The 12,474-nt window shown below is 33.9% G+C and overlaps 1 long non-coding RNA gene across 2 annotated transcripts; it reads right to left on the reverse strand.

Moving 5' to 3' along the window:
* Positions 1-2,294: 2,294 nt before the first annotated feature.
* Positions 2,295-3,306, reverse strand: LOC129419662 (uncharacterized). 2 transcript variants are annotated; one of them, XR_012368069.1, is made up of 3 exons: positions 3,098-3,306; positions 2,845-3,001; positions 2,295-2,434 (listed from the first exon to the last, which is right to left on the reverse strand). It is a non-coding gene; the product is annotated as an uncharacterized lncRNA (long non-coding RNA). The 2 variants fall into 2 exon arrangements; XR_012368068.1 differs by having other exon boundaries at positions 2,316-2,459; positions 3,098-3,304.
* Positions 3,307-12,474: the final 9,168 nt, after the last annotated feature.

The raw sequence follows: 12,474 nt of genomic DNA on the forward strand, positions 1-12,474 counted from the left end.
GTGCTTACCAGAATTACTATTATTAATTTTGTATGCCACAGAGACTGCCATTTCTACCGTGGCCTCAGGGTGCAAAAATAAATTACAATGGTAAATTACTTATTTACAATATTAAAAACAAATTTACAAGTTTTTAAACAAATTTACACGTTTTTTTAACAACTTTACAAGTTTTTAAACAAATTTACAAGTTTTTTAAACAAATTTACAATGACCGAACAAAAGTAAAAGTTTTTTAACAAATTTACAACGAGTGAACAAATGTACAAGTTTTTTTAACAAATTTACAAGTGTTTAAACAAATTTACAATGAGCGAACAAAATTACAAGTTTTAAAACAAATTTACGTTTATTACGGAAAGGGTAGGTACAACACGCTGACGTCACGCATCTGAGCCTCCGGTGAGAAACCCGGAAGTATCGCCGTGAATCACATGAGAGTTGTGAATGCGATGTTGTGTATTAGGCTGTACATAATATTAACGAAAGAGAGTGATAATATAACCTTTCATCGCTTCCGAAGTGACTAAAAGGGATATTGGACCTTATTTTCAGGTAAGTGAAATTGTTTTAGTTTGCTAACGCTAGCTTTCCAAGTTGAACACGTTTTGGATGGCAATTATCAAAACAATTCACTGACCTTCTCACCAGATTACAGACAACACGAGAGGGTGCTCCAAACTTTTTAATCAGGACTGCATTGTTTGTTCGCTCCCTGGGATACATAGACTGAAACGGGGAAGCGTGACGAGTTTGTTTACATGGTGCTATAAACTCCAACCCAGGAGGACACTTCAGAGGAATCACAGGGATAACATGGTGTGATTTTTTTTTTTTGTCAAAACCAGAACTGACTTCCGAATCCACCTGGAACGCATTTACTTTGATGGAGATTTGGGCGGAGGCTAAACCCTCCAAATAGTATATTTAGAGAAATGGAAGTCAGTAAAAATTAAGTTGGACTCATTGTTTTTAACAACTGGCTACCTAACACATGCTTATAAACCCAGGAATAGCACACACACACACTTCTAACAGACATGCAATGCACACATTAGATACGTGTTAAGAAAAATTAATTTCACTCATTGTTCAAAATATAGTTTTATTTATAAATGAACTTCAATGTATATTGTCTCAAGTATGAAAAAATATATATGTACATTTTTAGAACCAATCATATTTACATTAAAAGCCAGTGGGTACTAACACACTTTTTTACACAGGGCCATGTAGTTTTGACTTTTTTCCTTTAATATTAAAAACCTTCATTTAAAAACTGCATGTTGTGTTTACTTGGGTTTTATTCTTTGACTAATATTTTAATTTGTTTGATGATCTGAAACATTAAAGTGTGACAAATATGCAATAATAACATGGGAAATCTGGATGGGGGCTAACACTTTTTCACACCACTGTATATAAATTTGTTCCAATGTATATTTTCTATCTGTACAAAGTAAAAACATTTAAATGAAAAACGTTTGTTTTTGGGATTAAAGGAATTTTTCACCCAAGATATAGATGGTTTGTTTTTTCATTGGAACAGATTTGGAGAAATTAAGCATTACATTGCTTACAATGGGATCCTCTGCAGTGAATGGGTGCCGTGAGAATGAGAGTATTTAACACAAACTATGATTGTGTTTATGGTGTGCAATATAGCGTGTGTTCATGTTTTGTGACAATATTTTTCACATAATTACTCTCTATAGCGCTGTTTTCACTTTCCTAAAAATGAGATGATGTTTTCTTTGTTCTATAAAGTCCCTCCTTCAGAAATGCCTATAGAGTTCTGATTGTGTAGTTTGTTTAGTGTGCTGTGATTCAACAGCAGCTTAGCTTAGTAGAGCCACTTGAGCTTAGCTGGCGACTGACGTATTCCAGTGGGCGGAGGTTAGTAAAAAAACTCTTCTTTGGATGTCATTCAAATGGGAAGTAGAGGGCTGTAGTCCAAACTGGCTGTTTGCTATAGGCTTTGAAAGGGAAATTCTATTAAAGAAAATATATCGCTTGGTATAGAATTTTGAGCTTTATAATTTTACAGATATTATTTATGCTCTAACAGCAACATTGCACACCAACTAAAGTTTAAATAATGGAATCAGGATAAACAGGACCTTTAAACCTTACAGCTAAATCTGCGGAAAGAAGGCCCTGCCTCATACGGCAGAGAAACAAGAAAAACTGATCCAAGACACAAATGTTGCGATAATCTTCCATAATAGGAGATGTTTCCAGGTAATCATAGTGTTGCAATGCCCCAGAATCACTGTTATCAGAGAATCAGAAAATTGCATGAAAAAAAGAAAGATCAATGAGGACATAAGATTTATTTGTTCTAATTTTCATTAATGAATTACATGCTTAATTTTTTTTCTCACTCTTCTCTTGTGTTCTGATCAGGAAACGAATGGTGGTCCTCCTCTTCTTCCTTTAGTGTTTCAATATCACAGACACTGGAAATTAACATAATCATGATTTCAGTGAAGTCTATCTATCTATCTATCTATCTATCTATCTATCTATCTATCTATCTATCTATCTATCTATCTATCTATCTATCTATCTATCTATCTATCTATCTATCTATCTATCTATCTATCTATCTATCTATCTATCTATCTATCTATCTATCATAAATGTCAGTTTGCTTAGGCAACATTAGAGTATTTGTAATTTGATAAAACATTACAGTACTGTCACACTCAGAGAGGTTTAAATGATTAAATGAAAACATAATTTATAGTATAAATTTAGCTAATTTTAACAAATCGTCTCATTACATAAAATCCTAATCTTTTAAAGATTATTCAGATTATATCATCGAACAAGTTAACGTACCCTTGATTCCTCTGAAGTGTCCTCCTGGGTTGGAGTTTATAGCACCATGTAAACAAACTCGTCACACTTCCTCTTTTCAGTCTTGTAACACCGGGAGCGAACAAACAATGCAGTCCTGATTAAAACGTTCTAAGCACCCTCTCGTGTTGTCTGTAATCTAATGAGAAAGTCAGTGAATTATTTTGATAACTGCCATCCAAAACGTGTGCAACTTGGACAGCTAGCGTTAGCTAACTAAAACTATTTCACTTACCTGAAAATAAGGTCCAATATCCCTTTTAGTCACTTCGGAAGCGATGAAAGGTTATATATTATCACTCTCTTTCCGTTAATATTATGTACAGCCTAATAGACAACATCGCATTCACAACTCTCATGTGATTCACGGCGATACTTCCGGGTTTCTCACCGGAGGCTCGGATGCGTGACGTCAGGGTATTGTACCTACCCTTTCCGTAATAAATGTAAATTTGTTTTAAAACTTGTAATTTTATTTACTCATTGTAAATTTGTTAAAAAACTTGTTATTTTGTTCCCTCATTGTACATTTGTTTAAACACTTGTAAATTTGTTTAAAAACTTGTAAATTTGTTCATTCATTGTAAATTTGTTAAAAACCATGTAAATTTGTTCACTCATTGTAAATTTGTTTAAAAACATGTAAATTTGTTTAAAAAACTTGTAAATTTGTTCACTCATTGTAAATTTGTTAAAAAAACATGTAAATTTGTTTTAAAAAAAATTGTAAATTTGTTACAAAAATTGTAAATTTGTTTTTAATCTTGTAAATAAGTAATTAACCATTGTAATTTATTTTTGCACCCTGAGGCCACCGTACATTTCATATGCATGTTGAGGGCCATAAACACCTTTAAGTTTTTTTTGTTTTAAAGATATGTATGTAATATACATCAGCAAGTACATTTAGGAAAAGATTATTATTACATAGTTTTATTTTCCATTGTTGTCAGTGTATGAAGGAGGTTTCTAAAAATATACAGTACTGTGCAAAAATCTTAAGCCACTATGCTAGCATTAGATTTGTTGTTTTTGCAATTGTATAGTGATCATACATAATTATTTCTCAGTCTCTTTATTATAATACAACCAGAAAATATGTGTATGTAGTATTAAAAGTTAAAAGTTAAAGTTAAGTTAAAAGTCAACCCCCTCTTTTGAAAACCCCAAAAAGTCATACTGTACCCAAACTACAATTAGATACAGTTCATGAAGCCTTTGCACTAAAAGCATATATGGTTTCATTTCAAAGCAGACACTCGTAAAAAACACTTTCTTGTAAAGACTGTTTAAGTATAAGCTGAAGTGTCAAGTATTCAGGGTAAACTCCCCTTCCACTTGAGCAATAACAGGCAACTGCAGGATCTCTTAAACCTAAATGAAATTAAATGCTAATTTCCAATTCTAATCGAATGACTTCAGGACTTCAGTTTTCTCAAAAAAAAAAAAAAAACCTCAAGATGTGTTTCGTGCCAAGAGAGGTCACACTAAATACGTTTCCGCCATGTTGTAAAGATTTTCAAATAAAATTCTGACTTTATTTCTCAGAATTCTGCGAAATAAAGTCAGAATTCTGAGATTTAAAGTCAGAATTCTGAGATGTAAAATCAGATTTCTGACATATAAAGTCAGAATTCTGAGATGTAAGTAAGAATTCCGAGAATTAAAGTCAGAATTCTAAGATTTAAAGTCAGAATTCTGAGATGTAAAGTTAGAATTCTGAGATATAAAGTCAGAATTCTGAGATGTAAGTAAGAATTCCGAGATATAAAGTCAGAATTCTGAGATACAAAGTTAGAATTCTGAGATACAAAGTCAGAATTCTGAGATATAAAGTCAGAATTCTGAGATGTTAAAGGAATAGTCTACTCGTTTTCAATATTAAAATATGTTATTATTACCTTAACTAAGAACTGTTGAGTCATCCCTCTGTCGTCTGTGTGCGTGCGCGTGGGCGCTGGAGCGCGCTGCGACGCTTCGATGGCATTTGGCTTGGCCCCATTCATTCAATGCTGCCATTTGACCAAACACATCAACGTTTTTCCTATTTCAGACGAGTAGTTATACGAGCAAGTTTGGTGGTACAAAATAAAACGTAGCGCTTTTCTAAGCAGATTTAAAAGAGTAACTATATTTTATGGCGTAATAGCACTTTTAGGAGTACTCCGACTCGCCTGAAAAGTCCGCTCCCCTTCTCACTCTCATAATGGGAGAGGGAGGGTGTTACTGCGCCGAGTCGAAGTACTCCCAAAAGTGCTATTACGCCATAAAATATAGTTACTCTTTTAAATCCGCTTAGAAAAGCGCTATGTTTTATTTTGTACCACCAAACTTGCTCGTATAACTACTCGTCTTAAATAGGAAAAACGTTGATGTGTTTGGTCACTTCTAACTTTATCTCTAAATGGCAGGATTGAATGAATGGGGTTAAGCTAAATGCTATCGTAGCGTCGCAGCGCGCTCCAGCACTTACGTGCACACACACAGATGATAGAGGGATGTATCAACAGTTCTTAGTTAAGGTAATAACATAGTTTAATATTGAAAATGAGTAGACTATTCCTTTAAGTCAGAATTCTGAGATGTTAAGTCGGAATTCTGAGATGTTAAGTCAGAATTCTGAGATGTTAAGTCAGAATTCTGGGATATAAAGTCAGAATTCTGAGATACAAAGTCACAATTCTGACTTTGCATCTCAGAATTCTGACTTTATATAATTACTCAAATACACTCTTAAAAATAAAGTTTTCTTAAAGGTTCCTTCTCTCCCAGTATGATTTCTATAACATCCACAGAACCTTTCAACTTTATGAAAGGGTCTTTGCAGTGGGAAAAGGGTAAGAAAGAAATTGTTCTAATTATGGGTAGCCTACCAAAGACATCACTTACGCCATGCACACCGCCATATTTGGGTAATTCAACAAAAAAGGTGAAAATGCTTGTCCCTTGCTTTTGCAGACCCCTTAATAATTTAATTTGACCTAATAATTCCATAATGATATATATTTAATAAATATAGACTGTCCTTAAAGTGATGAGAGAATTTATTTATTTAATTTTCTTTTTTCCTTTTTTTTTTAAACTTTTTTTAAATGTCTGGTCCTGAAAATTGCCCTGTCCCTTTGATCATACATGGAAGTTGAACTGTGTACTTATTATTTAAAACCATGTTTTTTATAAAAACAAATCTAATTTACATTTACCGTTAACCCTGTATGAATTTACTACAACACTGAAATGGTAAAAATACACTATTAATATGAATAATATCAAATAAATATTTGTCCCCCAAATTTATGTCATTGGTGTTACCCTACGCAAAGCACTTTAATTTGAAACAATGCATCAGCTCTGTGAAGTTTTTAATGGGTCAAGAGTTCAGTGGAAGAAGTGCAGTGGAGGAAGGCAAAAGGTTTTTGAGATGTCTTTCCTTATTTGTCTAAAATATCATGATATATCTAAGAATTTTGAGATAAGATTTTTTGGATGTCATTAGTGTTACTCTTTTTTTATAGCTGGGAGTGTTAAGATCTTTACATAAAAATACATTATAGTGAATAAGTATGTGATATTTACATCACTGATAAAATAGCACATGGCTAATGGCAGCCATATTGTTAAAATGTTAGTTTTTTCTGTAAATTGTCATTGGTGTTACCGTCATTGGTGTTACTTCTTTAATGAGTACTTCCTTAGCACTATTTCGTTAACTGACCAACACAAAAGCATTAAAAACAAAACAAGATGGAAATATGTTTAAGTTTATAAGTTTTATCATATTCATTATCAGCATATTCATTATTATCAGTGAGTCTATCACATATGTGATAAAAGAGAGAGGACAGTTTATTTAGAATGCCAGGGGAACATATTATTCAAAAATATTGTTTGCCAAGCCATGTTATTTTTTATTTGTTTAAGTAAATTAGGAGAAGTCACACAATACCAGACGTTTTAAGACTTCTTGTAAACATTCATTTTTTGTCCTGTAGATCGTGTCAGTGTACTATGGCTTCGTTAGCTGGGATTACACACCCCACATTTTCCACTGCAATGTCCGTGGTGCTGAATTCCAGCGCACCTCATAAGCTCTGCTTATTTGCGACCCTGAACTAATTTGTGCTGCTCTTAGTAATTTGCATTGGTCATTATCAGCTGTTGCGCCTGTGTTATTTAGGCTAATTTGAATTTTTTTAGTAAATAAACTACAGATATAACCAGTGGTGTAGTATACGCAGGTATACGCCGTATACCCACTAGAAATTGTCAAGGATTTCCGTATACCCACTAGAAATAGCTTGAGGATGCGTAACAGCATGGTTTTCTGACATTTCAAACTTTTAGTCATAATTCAGATGTAAAGCACTGACCAGTAGCATGCTACACTTGCTATTTTAGCGGGTTGAACTGCATATATATATTAGGCTATATATTTGGTGTGTTTGAATTTCTGCCGAACTGCGCGATCCGATTCGCGTATGAAATCAAATTACCATAGCGGCGCGAAAGTGACTGGGGAGCAGACTGGTGTGACACCAGAAGAACCCACAGGCGAGTGACAGTAAAGTACCGCGAGAGCGATTGCATTTATCACATGGAGAAATCTGCTTTGAATCGCTCTCGCGGTACTTTGACATCACCAAAGGGTCTGCTTGGCGCCAAATGAAGTCGAACCTGCAGTGTAGCTGTTCACGCGACACTGTAAACAATCCATGTGAAGTGAACGAGTGCTGCAATATAAAATCCGGAGAGTTAACAACGCACATGTGAGTAAACAACATTTAAAACATCAGTCCAGTTTATAACTTTATCTGGAGGTAAGGCTCCAAATGCAATAAAATAAGCCCGTAATTATATCCTGATGGTTTTAGCTTTCAGCATGTTTGATTGTGCTTAGTGTTAAACTTTCCTTCTCTGTGTTAATTTATTTATCTACGTTCAAGATGTATATGATCTTAAACTTTTGTGAGGAAAATCATGTCTGCGTTGATGTTCAGTTCAGACTTGCAAATTAAAGATCATTTTCTTCACTTTGGTGTCTAATATTAGGCTACATGATGGTCTTGTAATAATAATTAAGTAAAAGCCTATTTTCATTTTTAGACACTGCTTGTATTATATGTATAAAATAAGCTTTTATTTAAATGAGTATGCAAATTAGAGTTAATTCATGGTCATCTTATATGTGTATTCATTAAAAACATTTACACCATTAAATTACACATGGTAATGTTATCACTAGGTGTCATATAATAGCTATTGAAAGAGTGGATATTTTTTCTCCTTCAATGCATGTGTTAGCCACGGATTGAAGATTGTAAACAGTTTATTTAATTTTAATTAACAGTTGAGTAACTTTTGGCCCTGAGTTAGATGTTGATTAACACTAAACCAGTCTAAAAATCCATCCAGTTTCCCCAGCTATAAACCCATTGACTGTTAAAGTCTTTTTTTCTTATAATAAACTGACATGTTGATAACACATTCAGTTCATGTGTTTATGAGTACACTTTCAGAATGCTCTCGATTACATGAAGATCCATACTGTATGCATCTGTAAGTGTGGTGGTGCTTACGGGGTGTCACGCTGGGACGAGTGAGCATAAGGGTGAGAGGGAAAAATCACAGTATCACTACAAAAATCTAGACTACACCACTGGATATAACCAATTCCATTGGCGCTTTTTTGGAATTGCACTCTCGCTAATTAAGCCCGTTTAATAAATCTGGACCCTAATGTGCTAAATGATCAATGCTTATTGTATAATCTGGAGTTAGATGTTGGCTGCATGCCACTCCCTCATTCTTGATTGCGGAACAGAGCAAAAATATCAACAAAATGTCGAATTTTTGAGATCCTGCATTATTTGTCATATTCTGTATTGAATATTTCCAGAAATGAAAAATGTCTCATAAAAATAAATACAATATAATATCTGATTTTATTTGTGGTGAACATTTTTGGCTTTAATTTACTCAATTTACACAAAAAAAGTCTGCTGTTCATGACATCTCTGCGGGAACAAATGTGCCCATGACTGTTGTTACAGCCAATAGCACAAAATATCCCGGGCATATTGTAATCTTGTTGTGAACCTCCTGGGAAGTTATTTATTGATCTTCATATTGTCTGTATGAAATGAGAACTTTTGATTGATAGACTTTAGAAATTAGAAATAGTTCTTTCATTGCATTGCTGAATCTGTTTTAAAACTACTAGGCTTGCTGGACTGGGAGGGCAGTCAGGATTTTTGGGTGGGCAGCCATTTCTCGACTTAAATGATTCATACACTAAAATTATGGATGTTTCAATCCAATATTATTTTGCATCTGTCTTATAATAAAGGGCCATTTATATGTCATTTTGCACGTTCAAATTTTAAAAGTAGATGAGATTAGATTTATAATGATTTATAATGTTAAAATGATTAAACTAAATGTAGTTTTACACATTAAGGGCTCTATCTTACACCCGGCGCAATGCAGCGCAATGCGCGACGCAAGTGTCTTTCGCTAGTTTCCACCCTAATTTTCACGTTTAGCGCCGCGTTGTTTAAATAGCAAATGCATTTCCGCCCCCTTTGCGCCCATGGGCGTTCTGGTCTGAAAAACGAGGTGTGTTCAGGCGCATTGTTGGCGCGTTGCTATTTTGAGGCAACTAAAATAGACTACGCCATTGACCAACAAAAACCTGGTCTAAAGTCTAAAGTCAATGGCGCAATATGTTTTATGTTATTTAAAGACCGCATTAGTAATATGCGCCTATAAACGGGAGGACAACGCGGGTTTGCTTATCACAAAGTACATAAATGCGCAGCAGCACAAAAATGCTTTTAAATTTGAAAGATTAAAGGATTGAATTTAAGAGATTATTATTGAGTCTCTTGGACATATTTATAAATGAGGACTGATTATGAGACGTTAGAAGGCGCAAAGAGCTGCTTTACCTGCAGCCTGATAAGTAAATAAATGCTTTGCTTTAAACAAATGCGTCTGTTTTTAAATGTTTTTTTTTTTAATGCTACCTCACGGATTTATTGTATATGATGTACCTGTGGATATGGCGAGATGAGAAACATTTGTAAGTAATGCTTAAAAAAACTCTTTGCTAAAAAAACCGCTGTCCAAAGTGCTGAAACGTGAGGAGAGCCGTTTGTAATTTCTTTATCTCCTGTTTGTTACAAATAAAGTATTTTTAGAGTACAAACCTTCTCTTACATACTTGTAAATTATGTTTTGATGATATTGGATAGCCATACATTTAAAGCAATTACAAGCCTGCTTTTTACTTCCATGACTAAAAGAAAACGGGTTTTAAAGGTTTTAATAAAAAATAACAATTTAAATATAAGGGAAAAACAACACAATTATTTAACATTAATCTTAAACTGGGGATCTTCTACCTCCGTTTAGTTTTTCAGTTTACAAAGTCCGTCATCTAAATAGGGATAAGACATAGCGCCAGCGCAACTTGCTTTTAAAGGGAATGAGAGCTGTGACTCTCATTGGTTTACTGCACGTTACGCCCAAAATACTCCCATTACAATAGGACCTACCCTTTTCGACCATGCGCTCGGCGCAAAAACGATTTTTCCCGTCGTTAAATTAGCAAAAGTGGATTCGGACACGCCCATTTAGACGTTGCGCTGTGCGCTTTAGACAATGCGCTTAGATCGTTAAAATAGGGCCCTAAGTCACAGTTAATGAAATCAGGCAAGCAGGTGATATGAATGCAAAGCTGTACATATAGCTATATTTTATTAATGTGTACACTGCATTTAATCTATTATTTCACTTATAGATAAATTAAAGCCATTCTTATAGCTACCCTACCCAACATATGCCTTTATTCTAAATAAACACTTGTTAGGCACTTTATTTCCCCTTCTCAAACATTTTCTTCATTTAAAATAATGTATTTTCAATGTGATATATGTGATAAGCTGTATTGTCATTAATTCCTGACCCTATTATACATGCTGCTGCAGCAACCTCAAATATCACAACAAAGCACAACTCTTTAAATAATATATTTTGAAACATCATGCAATTTGACATGCATGAGAAATTCGTCAAAGCTTATCTTGTTTGCCTATAACAGCACCAGACAAAAAGCACAACCCCCAAAATACTGTAAGTGTGATTTGCGACGAGACCAAAGATAAATCACACTGCTTTGGTCATTACACAGCAAATTAGATATTATAACACAACGCAACATTATAAAATACAACGTTTTCCTTACGATGACCTTGCGGAGTGAAAGTTGCTCCTGAACTTAAAAGTCTGTAGATTTTTGCGTGTGAAGTTTTTCTGAAACGCGAGCTGAATGACCTGACGAATGACAATGACAAAACCGCTAAAATTTGATTTTAAAACTGCACGTGATGCTCATCTGTTACAATACTGTATATTTACTGTATAACTATCTTATATCATTTATATCTACTATATAGTATGCCACAACCAAACTGCATATTTTAATTTTAATATGTGTTGTGTTATTACGTTTATGTAATATTGAATTGCATTGTTTCTGATATATATTTTAAAGATGCGTTTTTTTGTTACCGTCATAAAGAACAGTAGTACTTTTCCTGTGAGTTAAATACTGCTGAAAAGCCCTCCAACGCTTGAATAAGCTAATCAGACAATAATGGTTGGGCGTTGTAAACACTGACGTTTGCCAACAGAAGACGTTTTTTGTTTAAAAAGACTCCGTTATTTTATAATTGTTTGGACATTTTTGAGGGGGCAGAAGGAAAATCTGGGGGGGGGGCAATGACCCCCGTAGACCCCGCCCTGCAGTAAGGTTATAGTTTCAATAAATTCCATATTTACAAATATGTAAAATTATGAAATATCTTCCTAAAAACATGATTTGTTTTTGAGGCTTTCAATTGCACACTCTAAGAAAGGATGTGTTAATTTTAACACATTGTTTTGTGTTAAACTATTTAACACATTATGTGTTATTTTAACAAATTGTGTGTCATTTCGTGTCGATTGTGAGCTTAAATAAATGAAATGGACAACACAAGATGTGTTAAAACAACACAAAGTGTGTTATTCCAAAAATAACACAGAGATGTGTTAAGTTAAGGACAACACACTAGATGTGTTGTCCTTAACTAGACACAAGATGTGTTAATTTAACACAATCATTTTAAGAGTGCAGGAGGATTATAATGGGTAATAACAGACAATATATTTCCAAACAAATTCTCATCTCAGGCACAAAGTACCATGATGCTTACTTTCATGTGTAATTTATTTATGTGTTATTTAACCATTTTTAAATAGTATAAACATGTATATGCAGGTTTAAATATATCAGTGTATCTCTGCGCTATACCACTAACAAGAAATTAACTTAATCCATCAAGTAAAATTTTTTAGCTAATGATGACACATAAATATGGAAAACTTAATGTGCAGTTTTAGTGTATTCCAAATTTGTGGTAAGACTTCCCGATGAACTAGTTGAAATATGTAATCTTTAATGTAATGTCATAGTACTGTACCTCATGACAGTTATACCTTTAATAGGATAATATCTAGTTTCCTAATACTGTATGCTTAAGTAAAATTTAGAAGAAATAGCTTAAAAAA

Source organism: Misgurnus anguillicaudatus, chromosome 25, assembly GCF_027580225.2.
Source record: "Misgurnus anguillicaudatus chromosome 25, ASM2758022v2, whole genome shotgun sequence".
Taxonomy (NCBI): Eukaryota; Metazoa; Chordata; class Actinopteri; order Cypriniformes; family Cobitidae; genus Misgurnus; species Misgurnus anguillicaudatus.